Source organism: Eupeodes corollae, chromosome 2 (assembly GCF_945859685.1).
Source record: "Eupeodes corollae chromosome 2, idEupCoro1.1, whole genome shotgun sequence".
Classification (NCBI taxonomy): Eukaryota; Metazoa; Arthropoda; class Insecta; order Diptera; family Syrphidae; genus Eupeodes; species Eupeodes corollae.
In genome coordinates, this window is record NC_079148.1 from 61,257,081 (window position 1) to 61,279,366 (window position 22,286).

General features: G+C 34.5%; 1 protein-coding gene across 1 annotated transcript in view; it reads right to left on the reverse strand.

The window, feature by feature from the left end:
• Nucleotides 1–22,286, reverse strand: part of LOC129944277 (allatostatin-A receptor) — a 412,899-nt gene that overhangs the window by 80,045 nt on the left and 310,568 nt on the right. The gene's annotated exons all lie outside the window — the stretch shown is intronic.

A 22,286-nucleotide genomic window follows, 5' to 3' on the forward strand; every position in this document is an offset into this window, starting at 1 on the left:
TCTTTTTTCTTCCACACCTGGTATATCTTTTAGAGCATCAATAAATTAAACATCCTGTGTAAATGGGTGGATAAAAGTTTTCTATGAAAAGGATGTTTTTTTGGGATAGAGAAAAAAAGGAAGACTTATTTTCTTAGGAACAAAATCCATCAAAATATGTGTAGGGATACTTTTACACATGAAAGATTTATTTTGGAACCTTTTTAGACATAATTTCTTAAATGTTAAAACATATTGAATCGTACACTCCGCTTCAATTGAATAGGCACACACATTTGGGAAAATAACTTTTACATTTTTTAAACAAATATTTCGGGCTTTTGTATATTTTATTGATACTTACTTTATACTATTCTAAGATGTTAAGAAAAGAAATTCAAATTCGAACTATAAACGGTGACTTTTTAGCTATTACCTTTTTGGCGACGCTGCTGGTTTAAGCAGCTGAAAAACATTTAGTGTTTTGTTTCACTGTCAAACATCTTCATCTCGGTCTATAATTTAACCATGAATCGTCTCACAAACGAACAACGTTTGCAATTTATTGAATTTTACTATCAAAATACGTGCTCTTTTAAGAAAGTTCATCGCTTCTTGTGTTCAGCGACGAAGCTAATTTTTGGGTCAATGGGTACGTAAATATGCAGAATTGTAGATTTTGGAGTGCATATCATCCAAGAAGCATTGCAAGAGCTGCCAATGCATCCAGCAAAAAGTCACAGTTTGGTGCGGTTTATGGGCTGGTGGCATCATTGAACCGTAAATCTTAAAAGATGATGCGAATCGTAACGTAACTACGAATAGTTAGCGCTACTGTAAGATCCAACTTTTTTTGATCAAAATGCAAGAGCTTGACTTGCATGAAATATGGTTTCAACAAGACGGTGCCATAGCCACACAGCACGCGCAACAATGGACTTATTAAGAGGCGAGATCGTTGAACATTTTATTTCACGTTGGGGACCGGTCAATTGGCCGTCTAAATCGTGTGATCTTTAGACTATTTTTGTGGGGCTATGTTAAAGTTCATGTCTATACAGACAAGCCCGCTTCAATTGACGCATTGGAAGATAATATTGTAGCATTTATTCGTGAGGTACCGGCCGAAATCAAATTGTTAAGACATTAAGAAAGCTGAAATCAATTTGCTAAGGCATCAAGATTTAACCGGACGTGCAGTAGTTGATAAAATTTACTTAGGCTGAAATTGCTCTTATTGTTAGTTAAAAAATAATGATTTATACAGAATTTAAGACTATCAGATTTAAGTTGTGCATCATGTTCTTCTGCTTCGTTTATTTATTTATTGACATCAATAAGAGATGTCTACAATTATACTACAAAAGGTCGAGAAATAAATAGCAATATTTTAAATTAAGTGTTTAATACAATAATTATATAAGCATGGTTTGATAAATCAATTCAAAAAGAACAGAAGTTTATTATTTTTGAATGTTTAACTGTTTACATGAAAATTCAAAATGATTTGAAATGAGATAAGTTTCTCTAACACAGCGAGTTAAAGGTTCATTACAAGCATAGTTTACCCTAAGTTCCGTTTTTCGGAATAAGCAACGTTTTCCTATTTGACGCGAGCTAGCATATAAACCTATTAACGATGAATTGAAAGTTCATGAAGCGACAAAATATCATTTAAAAACATTACTGAAAACATTTTACTTCTATTTTCAAGTGACTGAATTCCAAGAAGTTTACATCTAATTTCTGAATTGTAAACCATGTACATTTTTTTTTGGATAAATTCGATTATATTTGAATAAATATTGTAGTAAGGATTCCAAATGATACAATAGTATTCTAAGTTTGATCTAACATAGGAGTTAAATAGAGATTTAAGGACAAGAGGGTCCTTGAAGTCTTTTGAATTGCGTTTAATAAAACCAAGCACTTGAAGTTAACTACTATATATTCTATTTGCTTAATAAAGTTTAGTTTTGAATCAAGAACAAAGATATCAACTTTGTCATCAAAATGAATTTTCGAGAAAATGCAACAAAAGGAAAAAAATGACGTTTATTAACGTTAAAAAAAAATTGGTTAACTTTTGGAGATCATTTTGTAAAAGAAAACAATCATTTAAAAATGAATGCATCTCAAAAACTTGAAATCATCTACAAATAAAAGTCTACTAGAATTAAGAAGATATCAGACAAGTCGTTGATAAGATGGCTTCCTTGCGGGACACCTGAGGTAACTGTAATGGGACTTGAAAACACTTTATCAATACAAACGAATTGTTCAACATATTTGAGTGAAAACCATTGAATAATTACCAATACAATGAGTGTCGCCATCTAGATCAGGGTTTGCCCAGTGTCCCTTCTGTTTGTAATTATGGTGAAAACCATATAGTTTCAGTTTTTCAATCAAAATAGTATGACTACCTAACTCAATCGAAAGCTTTAGCCAAATCATAAAATTGGTATAAATTGGCTGAATTTTTATTCGAATGCACTGTTTTACATTCAGTGTTGTTAGTATTTAGAACCGGGAACTGAGAGCCAGAATTAGTAGGATTTGGCGGTTCAAAATTAAATTGAAATGAGAAAGATGAAATGTTTGATCGGTTTTGAAAATTTTTCGCTGCTATAGTCAGGCTGGGGGCGGATGATGGAAGATCAGCCTTTAGGGAAACGGGATGATGATTTTGTGCACAAATTAAACAAAAAGTCGGTGTACGCGCAAGTTGCTTTACAGATTTAAGAGGCATCAGACATTTGAGCCACCTTAAAAGAATTAAACTTAGAAAAAACTGAGCTAATGGACGAAAAACAAAAACGATTGCGATTAGAGTTTTCAAGATTTCAATAAGTTGGAAAAAGAGTTTTTAAGATTTCAATAAGTTGGAAAAAAAAATGGTACCACGTATTTTTTTTGTAGACGAAAAACAATTTAATTGCAATCAGGGCTATGGCTCCAACGTTTATTTTCACAATTTAGGAAAAATTACAGCAAAAATTTTGTGCATATTCAGTTAAAGCGGAGTGTATGTTCATATGGATATTCCAAAATGTACAGTGGGGCAAAAAAAATAACGCTGATATGAAGCTCAAAATATTTTTAACAGTTGAAATGTTTGTTGACAATTTAAATACAATTTTTCTAAGGTTTTTGATGGCTCTAAATCGAATCCGACTTTAAAATTAATCTATCACGTTAAATTTTGGAAAAACAATCTTTATAATTCGAAAAAACTAATATTAAACTTTTTGAGACTATTTTAACTCATGATGCAGTTTGAAATTTTCATAAAATACGTGAAGATTTTTCAAATCAACAATGAATGATTCTCAATATTCCGTTTAAAATTGTCAGCAACTTCTTATTTTTCAAAAAATCCTGCCATATTATAAACCTAAAAGAATGCTAAAGCATTTATACTAAAACTGTTTTCAACAGAAAATTTAAAAAAGGTTTAAAAACAAGTTTTGTTCTTATTACAAATTATGGTTGTAGCATCAGGTTTTTGGAATATAGTTAAAAAAAAAATGGCTTTGAAAATGGGTCTTTTTGAGTACATATAAAGTGCTTTTTGATAAGGGCGGGTAGTTGATAAAAATGTCAATCGTGACGTTTGGTGGTTGGCACGAAGCGCGTTCTGTTGGAACCACATGTCGTCTAGTTCCATATGGTTCAAATTGGGCCATGAGTAATTAGTTATCATCGCTATGTTGCTCTCGCTGTTGACGTTGACCGCATCACTAAAGTCGTGTTCAAAAAAGTATGGACCAATTACACAATGTTCCTCGTCACTAAAGATAATGTTTCGGCCGAAATTGGGGTCCTCTTCCAAACGATTCGAAGTTTAAGTCAGCGAACAAATGGCGTTGTCTATGGTCATGAACTTTGAGCTCCTGGGTTGGATCTTGAACAGGTGTAGGCCCAGGTTCCGATGAAACAATTCGACGAGTTCTTATTCACGACAAGGAATAGACTGTTTCAGTTTCTGCTGTGCACTTTCACGGGCCGCTGCGATGTTCTCGGCCGATCTTGGGTTCCTTGAACTTACGCGTGTTTGCTGATTCTCTCCTTAACCAGTCGTCCCAAATTTGGCCACCAAACGTTGAAGAGTCGACGAACATTCATTTTGATAATAAAGTTTTAATATTTGAACGTGCCGTTCAATCGTGTAACTTTCCATTATGATTTGGCATAAACAACTGAATAGTAAACAAAAGATTTGACAGATGTCACCAAAACAAAATGGCCACAACAGTGCGCCAAAATCTATACACGCTAATTGAAAAACCCTTTACGTAAAATTCAGTGAACTTTACACTTTCTTTAATTCTTTTTGATTCACACTAAATGTAGGTTACTTTTTAGGACATTTTAATAACGTATAAAGGAAACTTTAAATAAAATTTCATTTTCAAAAATTTCTCCCAAGTGAACGTCCAATTTCCTGGACTATCAAAGTAGTTCCATGAATTCGTAAACTCACCTCGGAAATTTGATTAAAATCAAGGAACGAAAAAACTAAGTTGGAAAGTTCTGGTATGACCTTAAAATTCTTCAATTCCTTGCTAAACTGGAGCTCTTGCAATTGAGTTTATTTTTTCAGTTCGTTAATCTTTGATCAAACGTACTAGAGACAAAACTGTTATGCATTAATGAAAAGCTCTTGTGATCTTAGAACACTCCCCCAATTAAAGTTTTAGAGGAGAGATGCGATGTCAATTTTCTCGGAAATAGAGTGTCCGAAATTAGCCTTCGTATCAATTGTATCAAGTTATTGTATAAACGACCTTCTCTACAGAAGTTGAAAACTGACTCAAGTTTTCTTCAATAAACCAACATCATGTTTAAGGCTTGTTTTTGAACCAAAGAAGCAAATGTTTTAGTTACTTTTTAGCTTAAGTTCAACTTTAATTCACAAGCTAGTTAGTGCCTTATAAATTATGAAGGATTGAAGTCCTAAGCCAGTTAGTGACTTCTGAATTCAAACAAATCTAATTACAATGTACTTAACGAGTCACTAAGTACCCGAAAACTTTACATTTTGAACACGATCTACTTGTTAAGCAGCGTACGCTTAAATCAAAATTCTCTAAGGGTGATTCGAGAGCTTGGTTTGGTCATGTTATGCGTTAGTGATGTGAACTTTTCAGGTTTTCTGATTTACATATTTTGAATGTACTCCAATCAGAGAAGCAGCGAAAAAATTGTCCCATAAACCCAGAATTTTGAAACTGTAGACAAATTCAAGAGGGTCAAGAGCTTGCAGTCCTGCCATAGTCGTAGACTAAGTTACTAGACGTGGGTACCCATAATTCTACATTAAATTATATAAACCTGGTTGAATATAATAATTTATTATTCAAATAAGCTTGACAACTTTCTCTTTTACAAATGGATAGCAGCAACTATATCGTCTAAAGGATACGTATTAAAACCAACAATAGAAAGACTTTGATCAATTAATTGCATCCTTTTGTGGTTGACCAAAGCTCGGGCATTTCCATTACTGTGTTCTTTTATCATTTTCTTCTTCTTTTTTGGTTCCAACCCATTTTTCATTGAAATTCCTGGTCCATCCATTTGTCGCAGTGGCAGTAGCTGTGGCAGTGGCAGCGGCAGCGTGGCTTCCACAGATGTTGGGTATGTAAATTTAAATTCATACAAAAAGGACATAAATTATACACCCTTTGGAAGAGGCGAAAGAATTTATTTTTTTTCCTCACTTAACTATTCAAGGACACTTTATTCTGACACCGTGTATATATGTATATCAACATTCACCCTAGGTAGATACTTTGTATCTAGGAAGGATACTTATACAGGTACATTTTATCTTGAACTCAATACCTATGGTGAAATATTTACAAAATGTAATAAACCAATTTGAATTTTGTGAAGTTTTGTAAAATTTTGTGAAAAGAATTGAAATCCAATTAAACTGTTAAAGAAGGAAATTGATATTTCGATTTGATCTACCGAGACAGGTACACAACACATATGCGGTAAATTAATTTGGCAATTTAATTAACATGTGAGGTTTTCAATTACAATATTGTATATTTAGGTTGACGAGTACAAACATAGAGCCTATTGAATGCACGTCTAAATTAGGAATAATGGAATTGTTTAAATAAATTAAACATGTTTGTTTAAGCTCTGGGATCAAAAACCTACTATTTTACTAAATTTTGGATTTTTATGCGATTTTTGTTTGTTTTTCTAAGACGAAGAAGAAGTCGACTAAATGGTATTACATCCTTAATTTTTCAGCCTTTAGTAAAAACTTCTCCCAACGAGTCACAAGTTTATTCATACCGTCAGTGAAATATCTAGCTGGTCTTTCTTTTATCCAAGACTTCACTGCTTTCTTGACTTCTTCGTCCGACGTGAAATGAATGGCTTTGAATTCACTTTCAGGTCTGAGAAGAAGTGGAAATCACAAGGTGCCAAATCTTTTGAATACAGTAGGTGTCAAAGAACCTCGAATTTCAACTGTTTGAGAGCGGTACTGATTGCATTTGATGTGTGGGGTTGGACGTTATCGTAAAGCAACAAAATGGTGTCAGTTGATCCTCGAACGCGACACACTAGTCTCCTCAATTTTTTCAGTGACTCAATGTACGCGTACGATGAATGTCTGTTGGATTTACATTTTCGGTGGTTAAAAATTCAATCACAAATCCGTGTTTTATTTTCGTTCACAATACGTCAGTACAAGGCTCCATTCTAACAGGCATTGATTAGAAACAAATCGAGTCAAGTTCAAATGGCCATTTCTTAGTAATAAACGATAACAATAGCTTTATTTGGATCTAATTTTAAAGTCTTTATCTAATTACGATTGTGAGTTATTGGTGATTGTGCATTACTTATCATTTGCGCTTAGGAGTTCTTCTCGAATCTCTCAGCATCATAGAAATAACCTCCACACTGTTCTCATCTCTTAAATAGTTATTTAAACCAAGGTTATGACAGAGTTGTTTTTTTTTTCAATTAATTGATATAGTTTAACCTGCAATCCACCCGGCCATTCTGCGTATCTACTACTTCTTTGATTGATTGGATAGAGGGCTGTTTTCTTTGGTAATTTTTCATTGTGCATTTGTAGAACTTTAATGATGTAGTCTTTCTATATTTAGTTTTAAGGTTTGAATAAAAAGCGGTGATAGTCCATTTTCCAGCAAAACCATGTAATTTGGTGTTTTGTAGAGGAGAGAAATTTTCTTTTAATAAAGAATCTTAGCAGTTTTTCCACACTTTCGTACTGTTTGTATCCCGAAACCTATGCTGCGTTAAGCATATAATAGACCTTGACACTGCTTCAAAAACACAAAATTTGCTACTATGTGCTATGTCCTTGTTTGAGAAACACTTTGCCCAGGAAGTTCTAATTGAACTTTTTTCCTTCATAAGTTTTTCATTAAGATGTCTTTCTATACTAAAATTCTTTGTAACACTTCTAGATAACTGAATTCTCTCACCACCTCAGTCAAGTTCGAACCATAGCTCCATCTTTCATTTGACCAATTTCTCCATCTCCGTTCCTGAATATCATTATTTTAGATTTACTTAAATTGACCTTCAGATTAAACGTTACACAGTACCTATGAAATTGGTTTATCATTAGCTGCATTGATTGGGGTGAATTAGACAAGAGCACAATGTCATTGGCATAGAATAGTGCTTTAATCGTTGTCCCGGCAAATTCCACTCCACCACCATTGTTGTCGGTTAGGTCATCCACAAAGAGGGCAAATAAACGAGGACTAAACGCACATTTATGACGGAAGCATGTTTCAGTCTGAAACCATTCTGAGATTTCCTCTCCATTCCAAACCGACCCCGCGGTTTAAGTACCATTGTATATATTTTTGAAGACTTTACCGAATTTCCTGGTCATCCCTAAAGCATTTTTGTCCATCGCATCAAACGCTGCTTTAAAATCCACGAAGAAACAATAAAGTTCTTTTTTTCTTCGTAGGATGTTCTCAGCAATGCTCTTAAAGGCAAAAATTTGGTCAACCGTGGAGTAACCGACTTTGAAACCTGCTTGAAACTCTTTCAATAAATAATTTTGTGTAGCCCACAAATTAAGTCGTCTTTGAAAAATCGCCGTAAAAATTTTGTACGAAGCTTTCAAAACACTAATTCCACGATAATTGTCTGGATTTGTATGACTTTCTTTTTTGTGGATAGGAAAGATAAAGAACTCCTTAAACCCCTTTTTTATAGCTCCACTATTCAAAATATGGTTAAACTCCCAAGTAATATTATTTATCAGCTCATTGGTGCCGTACTTGTAGAATTCAACTGAAATTTCGTAGGAACCAGCAGATTTTAAATTTTGTATTTTTTTCTAAAAGTATTTAAAACTTCTTCAGTATTTCTTATCCCATCCAGTGTACCATTTTCAGTGCATGGCTCTGCATAGGATAATGTTGCATTGGCGGGTAATGCATTCAAAAGCTCTCTAAAATGCGGAAAAAAAAACGTCATGTGTTAAGTCTCTATCCATTTTATACTCATTTCTATTCAGTCTCTTCACGGTTTTACAAAAATCTGATAAATTTGTTTGCATTGTGCTAGTCGGGTGAGGTCACCTTCCACTTGTGCGCGCCACCTGATCCGCGGTCTTCCTCTACTGCGCTGTCCTGTGGGTGTGGATTCGAAGACTTTCCGGGCCGGATCATTGGTTTCCATGCGATCTACGTGACCCAGACATCTTAGACGTGGTTCCATCTTCTCCTCCACTCCCCTTCGATGCATACGGGACCGTAGATCACACGAAGAACTTTTCTCTCGAACCAACCCAAATTGCTTTCATCCGCTTTTGTTATAGTCAATGCTTCTGCATCGTATAGCAGGACGGGGATGATAAGGGTCTTATATAGCAACACTTTGGTCCCTCGAGAGAGGAGTTTACCACTCAATTGCTTTCTTAGTCCAAAGAAACAGCGGTTAGCAAGAGTTATTCTGCGTTTGATCTCAGCGCTGGTGTTGTTTTCTGGGTTTACAGCGGAGGTAGACGAAGTCATTGACTACCTCAAAGTTACGTCTGTCAATTGTGACGTTTTGACCAAAACGTCGGTGTTGTATGTCCTTTCTAGACGACAGCATGTACTTTGTTTTGCCCTCATTAACCGTTCAACCCATTTTTGCCGCCTCTGCCTCAATACTCACAAAAGCTCCATTGACATCACGCTGAGTTCTTCCGATTATGTCAATGTCATCAGCATATGCCAGTCATTGGACAGACTTTTGAAAGATAGTGCCTCTAGTGTTGACGTGTGAGCTTTGCACTATTCTTTCAAGTACGATGTTAAAAAAATCACATGACAGCGCATCACCTTGTCTTAAACCTTTTTTAACATCGAAAGGTTCTGTTAAGTTGTTTCCAACCTTCATGAGTGAGGACGAGTTTGGCAGGGATGCCAAAACTAGACATGGCTCTATATAGCTCGTCCCTGTAAATGCTGTAATATGTGGCCTTGTAATCGATGAAAAGATGGTGGGTGTCGATTTGGTGTTCTTGGGTTTTTTCCAGGATCTGCCGTAATGTGAATATTTGATCAACTGTGGACGTTCCTGGTCTAAAACCACACTGATAAGGACCTATCAGGCTGTTGACGATGCGATTTAGACCTTTACATATTACGGCAGAGAAGATTTTACAGGCGATGTTAAGTAGACTGATTCCTCTATAGTTGGTGCAGCTTAGAGGGTCTTCTTTTTTCAGGATCCGGCAAACAATACTGATGTTCCGAAAATGGTATAGTGTCTACTATTAAGTCTAGTATACGCTCCATCATTGCTCCTCCAGCTAAAATGTAATCTATTACTGACTTTCCCACCTTGACTTCCCACAAATGTGAATTCATCATCGTTATCTGATGTGGAGGTTTCATTTAAAATTTTAAGACCAAATTTATAGAACAGGTCAAGAAATTGTCTTCCTCGTGCTTTTAAAATCTCATTCTTTGATTGCCGTTTCTATTTTCAATCTCATTTTCAAACTTCTCTTCAGTCGCAATCTTTGCGATAAAAATATGCATTTTTATCGTATTACTGTGCGAAAACTTATGCAATCAGTTGTTACTAAAATTAGACAACTTACAGACCCTATGCTGACGCTTAAAAAACACTTTAGCTAAGGAGAGCTTTCTATCATACCAACAAATACGAAACACGGGGTTCTTATAAAAATGGTGTCGACAGGCGTTTGTAGTTCTGTATCATTTTTGTTTCGCGTCAGTTTCGTTGGAGATAAAACATAATTTCTCAAAAAGTGCACCAAACAGTAAAAGGCTAAACATTTATATTTGAAACTTAAGCAAACGTCAAAATTCTTTCCACAGTTGCATCCTGATTTTAATTTTATCTGCATAGAAGAGTTTGTAAACGTGTAAAATCTTACATCATGACTGATATTTTTGCCAAGAACACGCAAATATTGAAGTGAATAAAAATTGTCGATAGTATTACAGTACATTTTTGTTCAAAAAGAGAGATTCTGAATGAGACTTGGAGAAAATTGAAAAGTCGCTATAAGCAACCTAGAAACATTCCCTTCCTTTCTTGATTAAAAAAAAATAATATCTGCCAAAAGATATTTAACATTTTTAAATTTTTAGATGATGTTAAATTCGGAAAATTATCAATATTCTCTGTTTAGATTTATGGCAGTATTAATACTTACCAAACTCTTGTTTTTGACTAGAATATAAGAAGATGTTGAATATATTTAATATTTAAGCATAAACACAAACTATGAAAATCAAAAATTTGAAAAGGAAATATTGTTTTCAAGTTAGAAAAAGCAGCTAGAAGAATTTTACTTAACGAGTATGAAAAACATGCTCAGTGAATTTATGAAAATGTTTGAAGCGGTTACTCATGTAAGTTGAACAATATTTTACCACACAAAACTGCTCTTAAGTAAACCAGGCTCAAAATTATATATTGTTTAAAAAACTGTACCTCAGATTGTTATAAGCAATTGCGTATGCTTCTGTGTATCAGAACATTCAATTGTAATTTAATTTGCTGAAGTCTAAAATTTTAACTGATTGGAATTCTGTAAAATGTAAGAAACTTATAAATATCATTGTAAACGTAACAGACAAATTTATGAGCTATTCATGGAATTAGGCTGTAAAGATGTATGATTTTTTATTCAGGACCTTGGCGGAGAATTTCTTGCATCAAAGGAAAAATCTGTATGTGTTTTTTGTATTGATTTTTAAGCAGCTTTTGATACAGTCGATCAAGTTGCACTATTTTTTAAGCTGTATAGTATTGAATTATCATTTATTTGATCGTGTTTTTGAAATCCTCAAAGACAACCAGGGTGGCAGTGTCAACAGGAGGAGAACTCTCTGACTGATTCGAAAACCTCATCGGAAGTGAGGAAAAATTGAACATTAAGCCCCAGTTTGTTTCCACTATTCATAGACGACCTTTAAGTCTACCAGCTGGATGGATTCGATTTTGAAGGGATGTGGATTAAGTACTGCTGCTCGAAGACGATATAGTCATGTTTACTCATTCCTCGAAACTCTGCAGCTCATGATTATCAGAGTTAACCATTGTTGCCAGCAATGAAATTTAATAGTTAATATTGATAAACCAAAGGTTTTGATTATTAAATGTGATGGTGGACGTAATGCATCAAACGATGCAATTATTGAATATATGCATTATTTTGGCATTAAGTTAAAAAATATGAATAAACACTTTAAGGAAAAATTGGTTAAAGCTAAAACTGCTATTAATATGACATGGAAATAATTCGTCATGAATAAGTTTATTACGCATAGAAGCAAGCTTAAAGTCTTTTAACCAGTGGCCAGAAGCATCCCTTTACATAGATCGCAGGTATGGGGATGTAAAAGTATAAATATATTTCATCTACTGTAAAGTACTACAAATAAAGTCATCATGCTGGAAAGGTTTCTTTCTCCCTGCTTATAAAAACATTGAAGTCACAAGCGGGCTTTTTGTTTAAAGGTTTTAAAGTAAATGATCCACGGATAGTAAAAAGAGTGGTCATAAAAGCGGTACAAAATCAAAAAAGTTGGTAACAAAAGTGTCAAGGCATTGCTGAGGAATGTAAAATTAATTTTAATATACCCATCTAGGATTTATTAGCAGCAAAAAACATATTGTACGAAGTTATTTTAAGGGTTAATAAGAAATAATATATATTTTTGAAGCGTCAAATTCCTTGTGGAGAACAACTTCTCGCTGATTAAATCATAATCTTCCAGCGAAAACCCATTTTCAGGATTCCAATAATGTCCATGTGATCTCTTTAATGTTCAGACTACGAAGTGAAATACTCAATTTAAATTTCGTCCCAAATAAGCCTAATTTACCGCTGGAATATAATATGTGCAACCTTACAGAAATAGAAAATATTTCTTGGGAAAATGAACCATTCTTAGAGAAATCAGATGGAATGTATTCATAAAAGACTTTTTATCGGAACATCAAGTTAAAAGTTTATTGAACGAAATTGATGTTGTCAAAATTTAAGAATTTTGGAAAATTTCTCTCAGATATAAAACGATGGTTTTAAATTGTGTTTCTATTTAATCTTTTTAAAATTATTAATCATTGTTCAGGAACTTTATGTGATTAAAAAATTATTAATTCCTTTTTAAAAAATTAATTATATCGAGGGCTTTTCGTGCTTTTTGTCAATGTGGCAACCGCTAATTGCAGAGCTATAATTATTTCTACGATATCTTTATGATTCTTTTTTTAACAATTCCTTCAACAACAATTTGGAATTAAAACGATTTTATAAACAAAACATTAAATTTGTTTTGTGGGAAAAAATATGGTACACACGTATTTCTTATTAAATAATCCTTTTTTTTGCCAAGAACAATCTAAAGATCTTAGCTACCAAGTTAAAAATTAAGTCAAGATCATGTAGAATAAGAGAAGAGTCATGTTTTGATGAAAATGTCTTGAAACATGTTGTATCACCTGCAAATATTGTGATAACAGAATTCTTTCTGATTCTTTTAATATCATTGATTGTAAGAATGAATAAAACAGGACCTTTGGGAACACCAAAAGAAGATAAGGAAGGGCATGAGTTGGCAAATTTAAAACGAACGACGTGACATATTTTTTTTGGTAAATATGTGGGTTCAAAACCAAGAATGGAATATTAGCAAAGTATAAGTCCATAGGAGATTTTGTCAAATGCTCAGCTGAAAACATAGAATTTGTAACCTTTTTCTAAGGCAGAGAGGTTAAAAGACTTACATTTAAGAAAACCATGCTGGGGGACATAAAAGATTTGCTGTTGAAAATTAGCTTCATTCAAAAAAGTGTGTTTAAGAAAGCTTGCCAATGGGTCGATAATTATTGTTAACATCACCCTTTAAGCTCTTTTCGTGTACTGGGATTGTGAATTAGGATTAGACTAAAGATCATTAAGTTGATTTAATTTATTTTCCACGATTTGAGGTCGTTCAATAGGACCAAGTAGGAAGCATTGGGAATAAAAGAGTCATCAGTAAAAGATTGTTTGAAATAGGTAAAAATAACGTTAGGATCGTTTGAGGTTTTGTTATTGAATGAGAGAGTCATTCGGTAGACATAAGATTGTTGTTTCTTGTAGTTAACAAACTAATGGAATGGTTTATAATTCTTACTTTCTTCGGTTTGCTTGCGTTTCAATAGAAGCCGTTTGATAAGGGAGTTGTATAGTTCAGTAAGTTGTAGATAACTAAAAAAAATAAAACATTGTAATAAAAACTAAATATGTTAATTAAAGGCTCAATAAAGAATGAAGTTAAATGAAAGACAGACGTACATAATTACGAGACACATATTTTGAAGCTCTCTATCACTTAAATGTCATTACTTGATAATGTTTAAATTTTTTTAATTCAAAATTTCTCTTGAAGATCATAAATTGTTGTGTTAAATTTGCATGAATCTTTACAAAAAGTAATATTATTAAGAAAAAAAATTAAAATATTTATTGAAAATAATAGTAAAAAACTTTGGTTAAGGCTTTCTTATGGAAAGTAGCGGGAGTATAAAATTATAAATAAATAAATTAGGTGGCGCACCAGTCTATGAAAAACCAGGGCCTAGTGACTTATAACTTTCAACCATTCCTGTGTGCTAGTAATGTTGTCAGAGATGGAAGGGACCTACAGTTTATAAGCCGAATCCGAACGGCTAATTTGAGAAAGCAGTTTTCAGGACAAGAATTACTCCTAGAGAATTTTACAATACCGCGCGAGAGGCAGTTCCCGTGAAAAATACTTTAGAGGACATCCAAGACCTCTGCCATGACAGTCCAATGCTCTAACTATCATGCCAAGGGTAATACAAAAACTTTTCCAAAACCATTACCTTAAAAACATCATAATAGGTTATCCATTTTACGGTTTCAAAAGTTCATTGCAAGAATTCGACATTTGTCAAATTAATTTGTTTAACCAATTTTTCTTTTTAGTTGAAAGTCTTACATTTATGAAAATGGATCGCTTAACTATAGCACAACGCATACAAATTTTTAAAACCTACTACAAAAAGGATGATTCTGATATAGGCACAAATCGTGCTTTAAAAGGAGATTATGGTTTACATAATTATCCAACTACACAAGCAATTGGCAATATTGTAAAGACATTTGAAGAGACTGGATTGTTTACAGACATTGTTAGGCCTGTTTATCATGCATCGTCTTGCTCGTACCACTGAAAATATTGCTGCTGTAAGTGAAAGCGTTTCCAAAGACCCGAATGTGTCAATTCATCATCCTTTTAAGGAGGAAGGACTGTCTTACTGCACATTGTGCTGTATTTTGTATTTGGATCTACGATTGTATCCAAAGTCCAGCTTTTTCAACAACTAAAGCCAGCTCATCATTCACAAAGTCGTTCATATGTCGAATGGGTGTTTGAATAACAGGCGGTGGACGGCGATCAAACAAAATTTTCTTCAGCGACGAAGCACATTTCTCACTCGGTGGATATGCTAAAAATAAAATTATGGTCATTGTTTGGTGCGCTCTTTGGTCCGGGGGTGTGAATGGACCTTATTTTTTTAAAAACCACGATGAAACGAGTGCCACCGTTAATTCCGAGCGTTATGGTTATATGAAAAATTTATTGGTGTTGCTGTGTCTGTCGGTGGAAAATATGACTTGGACAATATGAGAGAGATACCGCGTTAATTTTTCTCGTGGCGATATCAACTGGCCACCAATATCATTCGATTTGACACGGTTTGGACATTTTTTGTAGGATTACGCCAAAAACCACGTTTATTTAGATAAATCTTTGGCTCTTGAACACTTAAAAACCAATATTCGTTAAGTTATACCATAGATACCGCTTAATATGTAGTTGGAACTTACTTTAAAAGAATCGATGCTTGCAACAATTCGCATGGTCATTTAAACAATGTAGTATTTTCACACATAATGTAGACGCTTAAACTTTATAATAAAAAGAAAAAAGAAGCTGGGATGCGACCCACACTGATAACTTCCTATTCGGTCTGTCGATTTGTCTTGTTTAAAAGTTTATCTATATGTACCCGTATCAATTTTTACCAAATTTGCTTACTATTTTTTGTAGATTTTATTTTTTATGAAAAAACGGACTTTTGGATTTTAATATAAAAATTACTGAATATCGAACACAATATTTTCTGTGAAATAAAATAAGTTTGAAGCCAATATTTTTAATTTTTGAAAAGATATTTGAGTCGAAAATCAATTTTTAACAACTTTTGTTAATTTTTTTTTTAGGTTTTTAATTTTTTGTACAAAAACTGTCAATTCGATTTTTTTTTCAAAATTTTACTGAATGTTAACAGCAATATTTTTTGAAAGACAAAAGTAGTTTAAAGCAATGTCTCAAAGTTTTGAAAAGGTATTCAAGACGAAAATCAATTTTTACCAACTTTGAGTAATGTATTTTTTAGATTTTTATTTTTTATAAAAAAAAATTGTCAACTCGATTTTTTTCAAAATTTTATCAGATGTCAAAAACATTATTCTTCATTGCACAAAATTGTTTTGGAGATGAAATAATATTTTAGTCGTAAAATTTTGGAGGTAAAAATTTTTTTCTCAATATTTTGATTTATAAAAAAAACCGTTAAATGGATGTTTTTCAAAAAATATACTTCTTTGATATCACTTTACAATATATTATATAAAATTTAATTTAAGTCTCTAGCGATTTTGGTTCGTAAGATATTTAGGGTTAACCAAAATGTTCACCTTTTTTCAAACTTCTGGTTCTTGAGCTATTAACGACGAAAAAAACGTCGTGAACGTACGGACATACGCACATACGGACGTACGGACATCTTTCTAAAAATATTTTATTTTGACTCCAGGGACCTTGAAACGTCGAGTAATGTCAAAATTTTCAATTTGACAAATTGGACCCATTACAATAACTTCCTATAGGAAGCTGATATCATACAAAAATTATTTTATGTGTGTTTTATTGACGTTTACTTTTGAAACCGCAAAATGGATAACCCAGTATAACCTGTAACCAAAAATTATATAGGTTTTTGGTCACTTAAATTTCAATTGCGCAAGCTAATTTTCTTCAGTTCATGAAATTCTACATCAATCAACCGAAATAAAAATATGAAATAAAAGTCGTTCAAGGTATTTAATCAATATCAAAAAATGTCTTATTTCATCTGGCCCCATACATACATATTTATTTAAAAAAAAAATCAAATGGGGTGGCGCAACAGTCCGTTGTGAACTAGGGCCTAGTGACTTACAACTCTCAACCATTCCTGTGTGCGAGTACTGTTGTCAGGAATGGAAGGGACCTACAATTTAAGGCCGAATCCGAACGGCTAGTTTGAGAAAGCACTTTTTCATGACAAGAATTACTCTTGAAGGATTTGTCAATTCCTCGCAAGAGGCAGTACCCGCGAAAATTATTTTTTTAAATTATGGTGGCTCAGGCAGGGATTGAACCCAAGACCTCTTGCATGACAGTCCAACGCACTAACCATCATGCTACGGATACTACATATTTATTTATTCTTACAAATTCAATCAAAAACAAAATTTTACTGTTGGTTAAAATATCAATTTCGTCAACGAAATACCTTTTGTTAAATTCCTCGAATAGAAAATAAACCCATGTCCATTCACTTAAACATTTTTTAATTGGACTTGGAAACTTCTATTGAAAAGTAATTGGCATATTTTTCAACATTTTTTCCTACACAGTAGGTTACTGTTGACTTCACCCTAACCATATGTAGAGAATCCACCAAAGGTGGGGTAGTTCGGCCCTGTAGCTGTTATATTAAATACTCAGATCAGAAGAATTCATCTGGAATGTTTTGACAAAATTGGCTCCTGCAATATTTGAAAGTTGAATGTCATGAAAAATGATAACAGAAAATAAATGTTTGCAGTAGAAAGTATTTTAAAAATCAGTAAGCTTCAAGGATGGTTTGCTGATTCTGTGTCTTCTTTAGTTCCTACTCTTATCCACTAACTAGCCCCTATATAACTCCATTACATCAGTCCTTAAATGGTATGTTTATAGATTTAAGGTTACCAACTCGTCCCTTTAAGTAAACTTACATAGTTTGCGTTTTATTTTTTTTTAAGTTTAATTTAATTCTAAATCTGTTTTTCAAAAAAAGTATGGTAATGACAAAAAGCATTCAGTATAAAACAAAGAGAAAGGAAATATTTACAAAAGTTTAAATAAAATATAAAAAGATTCAACGTTTAAAAAAAAGATGCACCCTGTTTAATGTTTCGGCCATTTTACTAAAAGTGAATTTTCTAATCTACAAATAAATGCATAGAATAGAAAAAGGAAGGTAGATATTAGGATAAATATAAACCTTAACACAATCTTTAAATATGTACCACTTCACACGAGCCAGCACTTTTCGAAATTGGTCTTCTCTCTATGCAATACACACATACATATATTATATGTATTATGATGTTACACACTCCACATCCAGAGGGAAACAAACGGAAATGGTTTGCCATTAAAGGATGTTCTTGGGGATACTTCAAAATTAGTTTTTGGTTAGGGATGTTCTTGTTTACATTTCAAGTATATGGCAATATTATATGTTCATAGATACTTACGTTGAAAATTCTGAAACGAGACTGAAGGTGGTATGTTTTGAGGTTAATATTACACAAGATTAAGAGGATGCTTGTTTTTAATTAAGTTTCGATTATGAAAGTGTCATATATATGAGATTTGTTGTGATAGTAAATAGATACAACCAATATATATGAAGTTGAAGTTGAAGCTGTCTGATATCATCTTGAGTTTGTTTGTTTAATTTAAAAGGTCTAATTTGTTTAAATTTGCTTTGTTAACCACAAAGGTTAAGAATAAAAAATGACAATTCTGTTATGTTTGTATTCAAATTAGCTAAGGTGGTTGATAAATTATTTTTGGGAGGCACTTAATCTAAAAGCCAGCATTAATTATTCACATGATAGTAAATCAAATATAATCAGGAATTCTCAAAATTAAACTTATTAATCACCCCTAAATAAAAGTACGGCTAATTGCAAGCACATAACCACAGAACCAGAGTTTTTAAATGTTTTTGTTTTTTTGATGGCTATTAAAAATGTACTTCAGAACTGCTCAGCTAAATAAAAAAGTTTCCAATAAATGTAACAACCAACCATAACTTTGGAAATTTTCGTCTTTTGACAAACAATGCTATTATTACAAATGGAACAATACATGCTTCGTAGTGAAATAGTTAAAATTCCCTACAAAATCGGTGCAAATTTTTCGGTAACAGTTTTCAAAGCTAATGAACAATTGAAAATATTGCTGATATAACCCGTCGGTCCTTGCCGAGACATTCCACAAAGAACATTACAACTTATTTTGTATTTAGACTTTAATCAAGGCTAAATTCGGCAACATTAACCTGAAATGAGCGCACGCCCCCACAGAAGAGAAAGACGACAACACCAAATATATATTCTTCGAGATTTTAGACAAAATATATGAGCAGTGTCCTAGCACCTCAACATCTACAAAGGAACTTGGACTTCTGCAGATCAATCTACCATCAACCAGATTTACCATATTGCGATCGACGCCAGACACGCTTCCAGCATCATGGATGTACGAACTTTCTGAGGAGCTAACATCGACTCGGACCACTACCTCGTTGTAGTCAAGATAGCACTTCGGATCTCCAGACCCAAGGAAAAATAGGGAGGTGCTGGGAGAATGTACAACGTCGAACGGCTACAACCGCCAGAGATCGCCAAATCCTTTTCCGACCGAGTTACAAGTAACCTCTCTCGAAGTTCTCTGCCGCCAACACAATGTATCGAAAACCAGTGGCAACATTGCCAAGATGCAATCAGAGAAGCCGCCTCTGATGTGCTGAGTTTTCAAACAGCCACAAACAAGGAACCCCTGGTTTGATGAGGAATGTCGGCAGGCAAATGCAGCCAAACAACAGGCACACAAAGCGGCGGCGCTGCATAAAAGGACGAGAGCTGTTCGTGAGCTTTATGAGCAGAAGAGTCGAGAGGAACGCCGACTTCTCAGAAGGAAAAAAAAGGGTGAAAAACAGGTGAAACGTAATTCACAGGACCGAAGGCTGCAAAGACGAAAGTGGAAAAATCATAGCGGATATGGAAGGACCACTTCTGCAGACTGTATAACGGCGACGAAGAACCGAATTCCGCTGTCAGGCAGGATGATCCATTCAACATAGACAACGAAAGCCAAAAATCCCGTCCTCCAGACTTAGACGAAGTAAAGATTGCCATATCTAAGCTGAAGTCTAATACAGCCGCTGCAGCAGATGGCTTGAATGTCGAGCTCTTTAAAGCAGCTGGAGATAAGTTGGTTAGGAGCATGCACAAACTTATCTGTAAGATAAGGTCGGAAGAAAGCATGCAGTTAACAGTTGATCAAATATTCACATTACGGCAGATCCTGGAAAAAACCCAAGAACACCAAATCGACACCCACCATCTTTTCATCGATTTCAAGGCCGCATATGACAAAATCTACAGAAACGAGCTGTATAGAGCCATGTCTAGTTTTGGCATCCCTGCCAAACAAACTCCGTTTGTGCAGGATGACCATGGAGAATTCACGCTGGTCCATAAAGTTGGAAACAACTTAACAGAACCTTTCAATGTCAAAAAAGGTTTAAGACAAGGTGATGCGCTGTCATATGATTTTTTTAACACCGTGCTTGAAAGAATAGTGCAGAGCTCAAACGTTAACACTAGTGGCACTATCTTTCAAAAGTCTGTCCAATTACTAGCATATTATGCTGATGACATTGACATAATCGGAAGAACTCAGCGTGATGTCAATGCGGCTTTTGTGAGTATTGAGGCAGAGGCGACAAGAAGGGGTTAGGCAGTTTATGAGGGCAAAACAAAGTACATGCTGTCGTCAAGAAATGACTTAGAACATCGACGTATCGGTCAAAACATTACCATCGACAGACGTAAATTTGAGGTTGTTAAGTACTTTGTCTCCCTGGACTCCGCTATAACCGCAGATATCAACAACCTGGTACTCCGATTGCATAGAAACAAGGAAGACATCGTCTCGATACAGGAGCCGTGGGTCTCAAACTTCTACCTACTGGCTCATATCCTTTTATCTTGGACAGCCCAATTTCAGGAGATACCTTAAGGAAGGTAATTGCGGACGCACAATCGAAAAAAGTTGGTCTCCTAATTGGTTCGGACGCTAACGCCCATCACACGGTATGGGTAAGCCTTGATGTATATGAGAGAGGTGAGTCCTTATTTGATTACTCAATAACCTACTTCTAAGTTATATTAGAAATGCACATACTTTTGTTACCAAGAATAGGAAAGAGGTACTTGATATTACACTTACCTCTGACTCGATCCACAATCTGATTTCAAACTGGTATGTCTCAAAAGAGTATTCTTTCTCTGAGCACAGAAACATTCAGTTTGAGCTCAAAGATGTGGCAAATACATCTACGGTTTTTCGCAATCACCGTTATACAAACTGAGAGCGATATAGGGAGTTACTAGCACAACTGCTTGATCACAACCTTCTTAAAAGCTCTTCTGTGAATCATTTCGCCGAAGCCTTTAATGAATCAATGTGAACTTCATGCGCTTTAACCATTTTAAAGGGTAAAAAGAAACCTTATTGGTGGCATAAAGAATTAGAACCATTCAGAAAGAGCTGTCGCAAACTCTTCAACAGATATAAGTACACTAAGTCTCCTTCTGACTGGGGCTTATACAAACAAGCTCTAAAGCAAAATAAAAAAGAATTAAGGAAGGGTAAGAGGTCTTCTTGGAGAAACAGGAAAATTCTCTCAAAAAGTCCAACAATACCAAGTGCTTTAAAGACAGAAGCAGGCACGTGGACTATCACAGATGAAGAATCTCTTAATCTGTTATTAGACATCCACTTTCCACATCAGAGCCTCAAGCTTCTACAAGCGATTTAGTTGATCTAATAAAGCGGGAAAAACTACAATGGGCCATAGACAGCTTTGATCCATATAAATCTCCACGACCACACGGAATCATTTCGGCCGACCTACAAAAATGCTCAGACATAATCATTTCACCATTGTATGGCATGGACGTCAATCCACATAAAAAAGAACTAATACTCTTTTCGAGAAGGTATACAATTCCTCAGATTAGCCCACCCAAGATTAGAGGAATACCATTAAGCTTTTCCGACCAAGCTAAATATTTGGGCCTCATTTTAGACAAAAAAAATAAATTGGAAGGCAAATATTGAAAAAAGCTACTGTAGCGCTTTTTACTTGTAAAAAGGCCATAGGATCAAAATGGGGCTTCTCCCCAAAACTAACCCACTGGCTATACACTTCGGTAATCAGACCGATACTCATTTATGGTATGTGCATCACAGGAGCACTTCGCTCAACAGCAACCGCAGCACTGCTTTTAAACCTAACACCACTTGACATCTTCTCCAAAAAGGTGGCTGCCAACTCATGTGTCAGGCTTAGAGCCACCTCTCAATGGAACAGTAACAATAATGGACATACTACTATTCTAGACAGTTTCAGATCTATCCCAGATCGCTTAGACTATACCACCCCAAAAATGGTATTCGGTAAAAGCTTACATGTGTCCATGCCTTCCCTTCATGCCTGGGAAGTGAGAGAACCCTGGAAAACGATGCAGTACACTTCTATATAGACGGTTCAAAGACTGATCACGGAGCTGGAAGTGGTATCTATTCGGAACAACTGAATCTCAGTCTATCATACAGGCTTCCCAA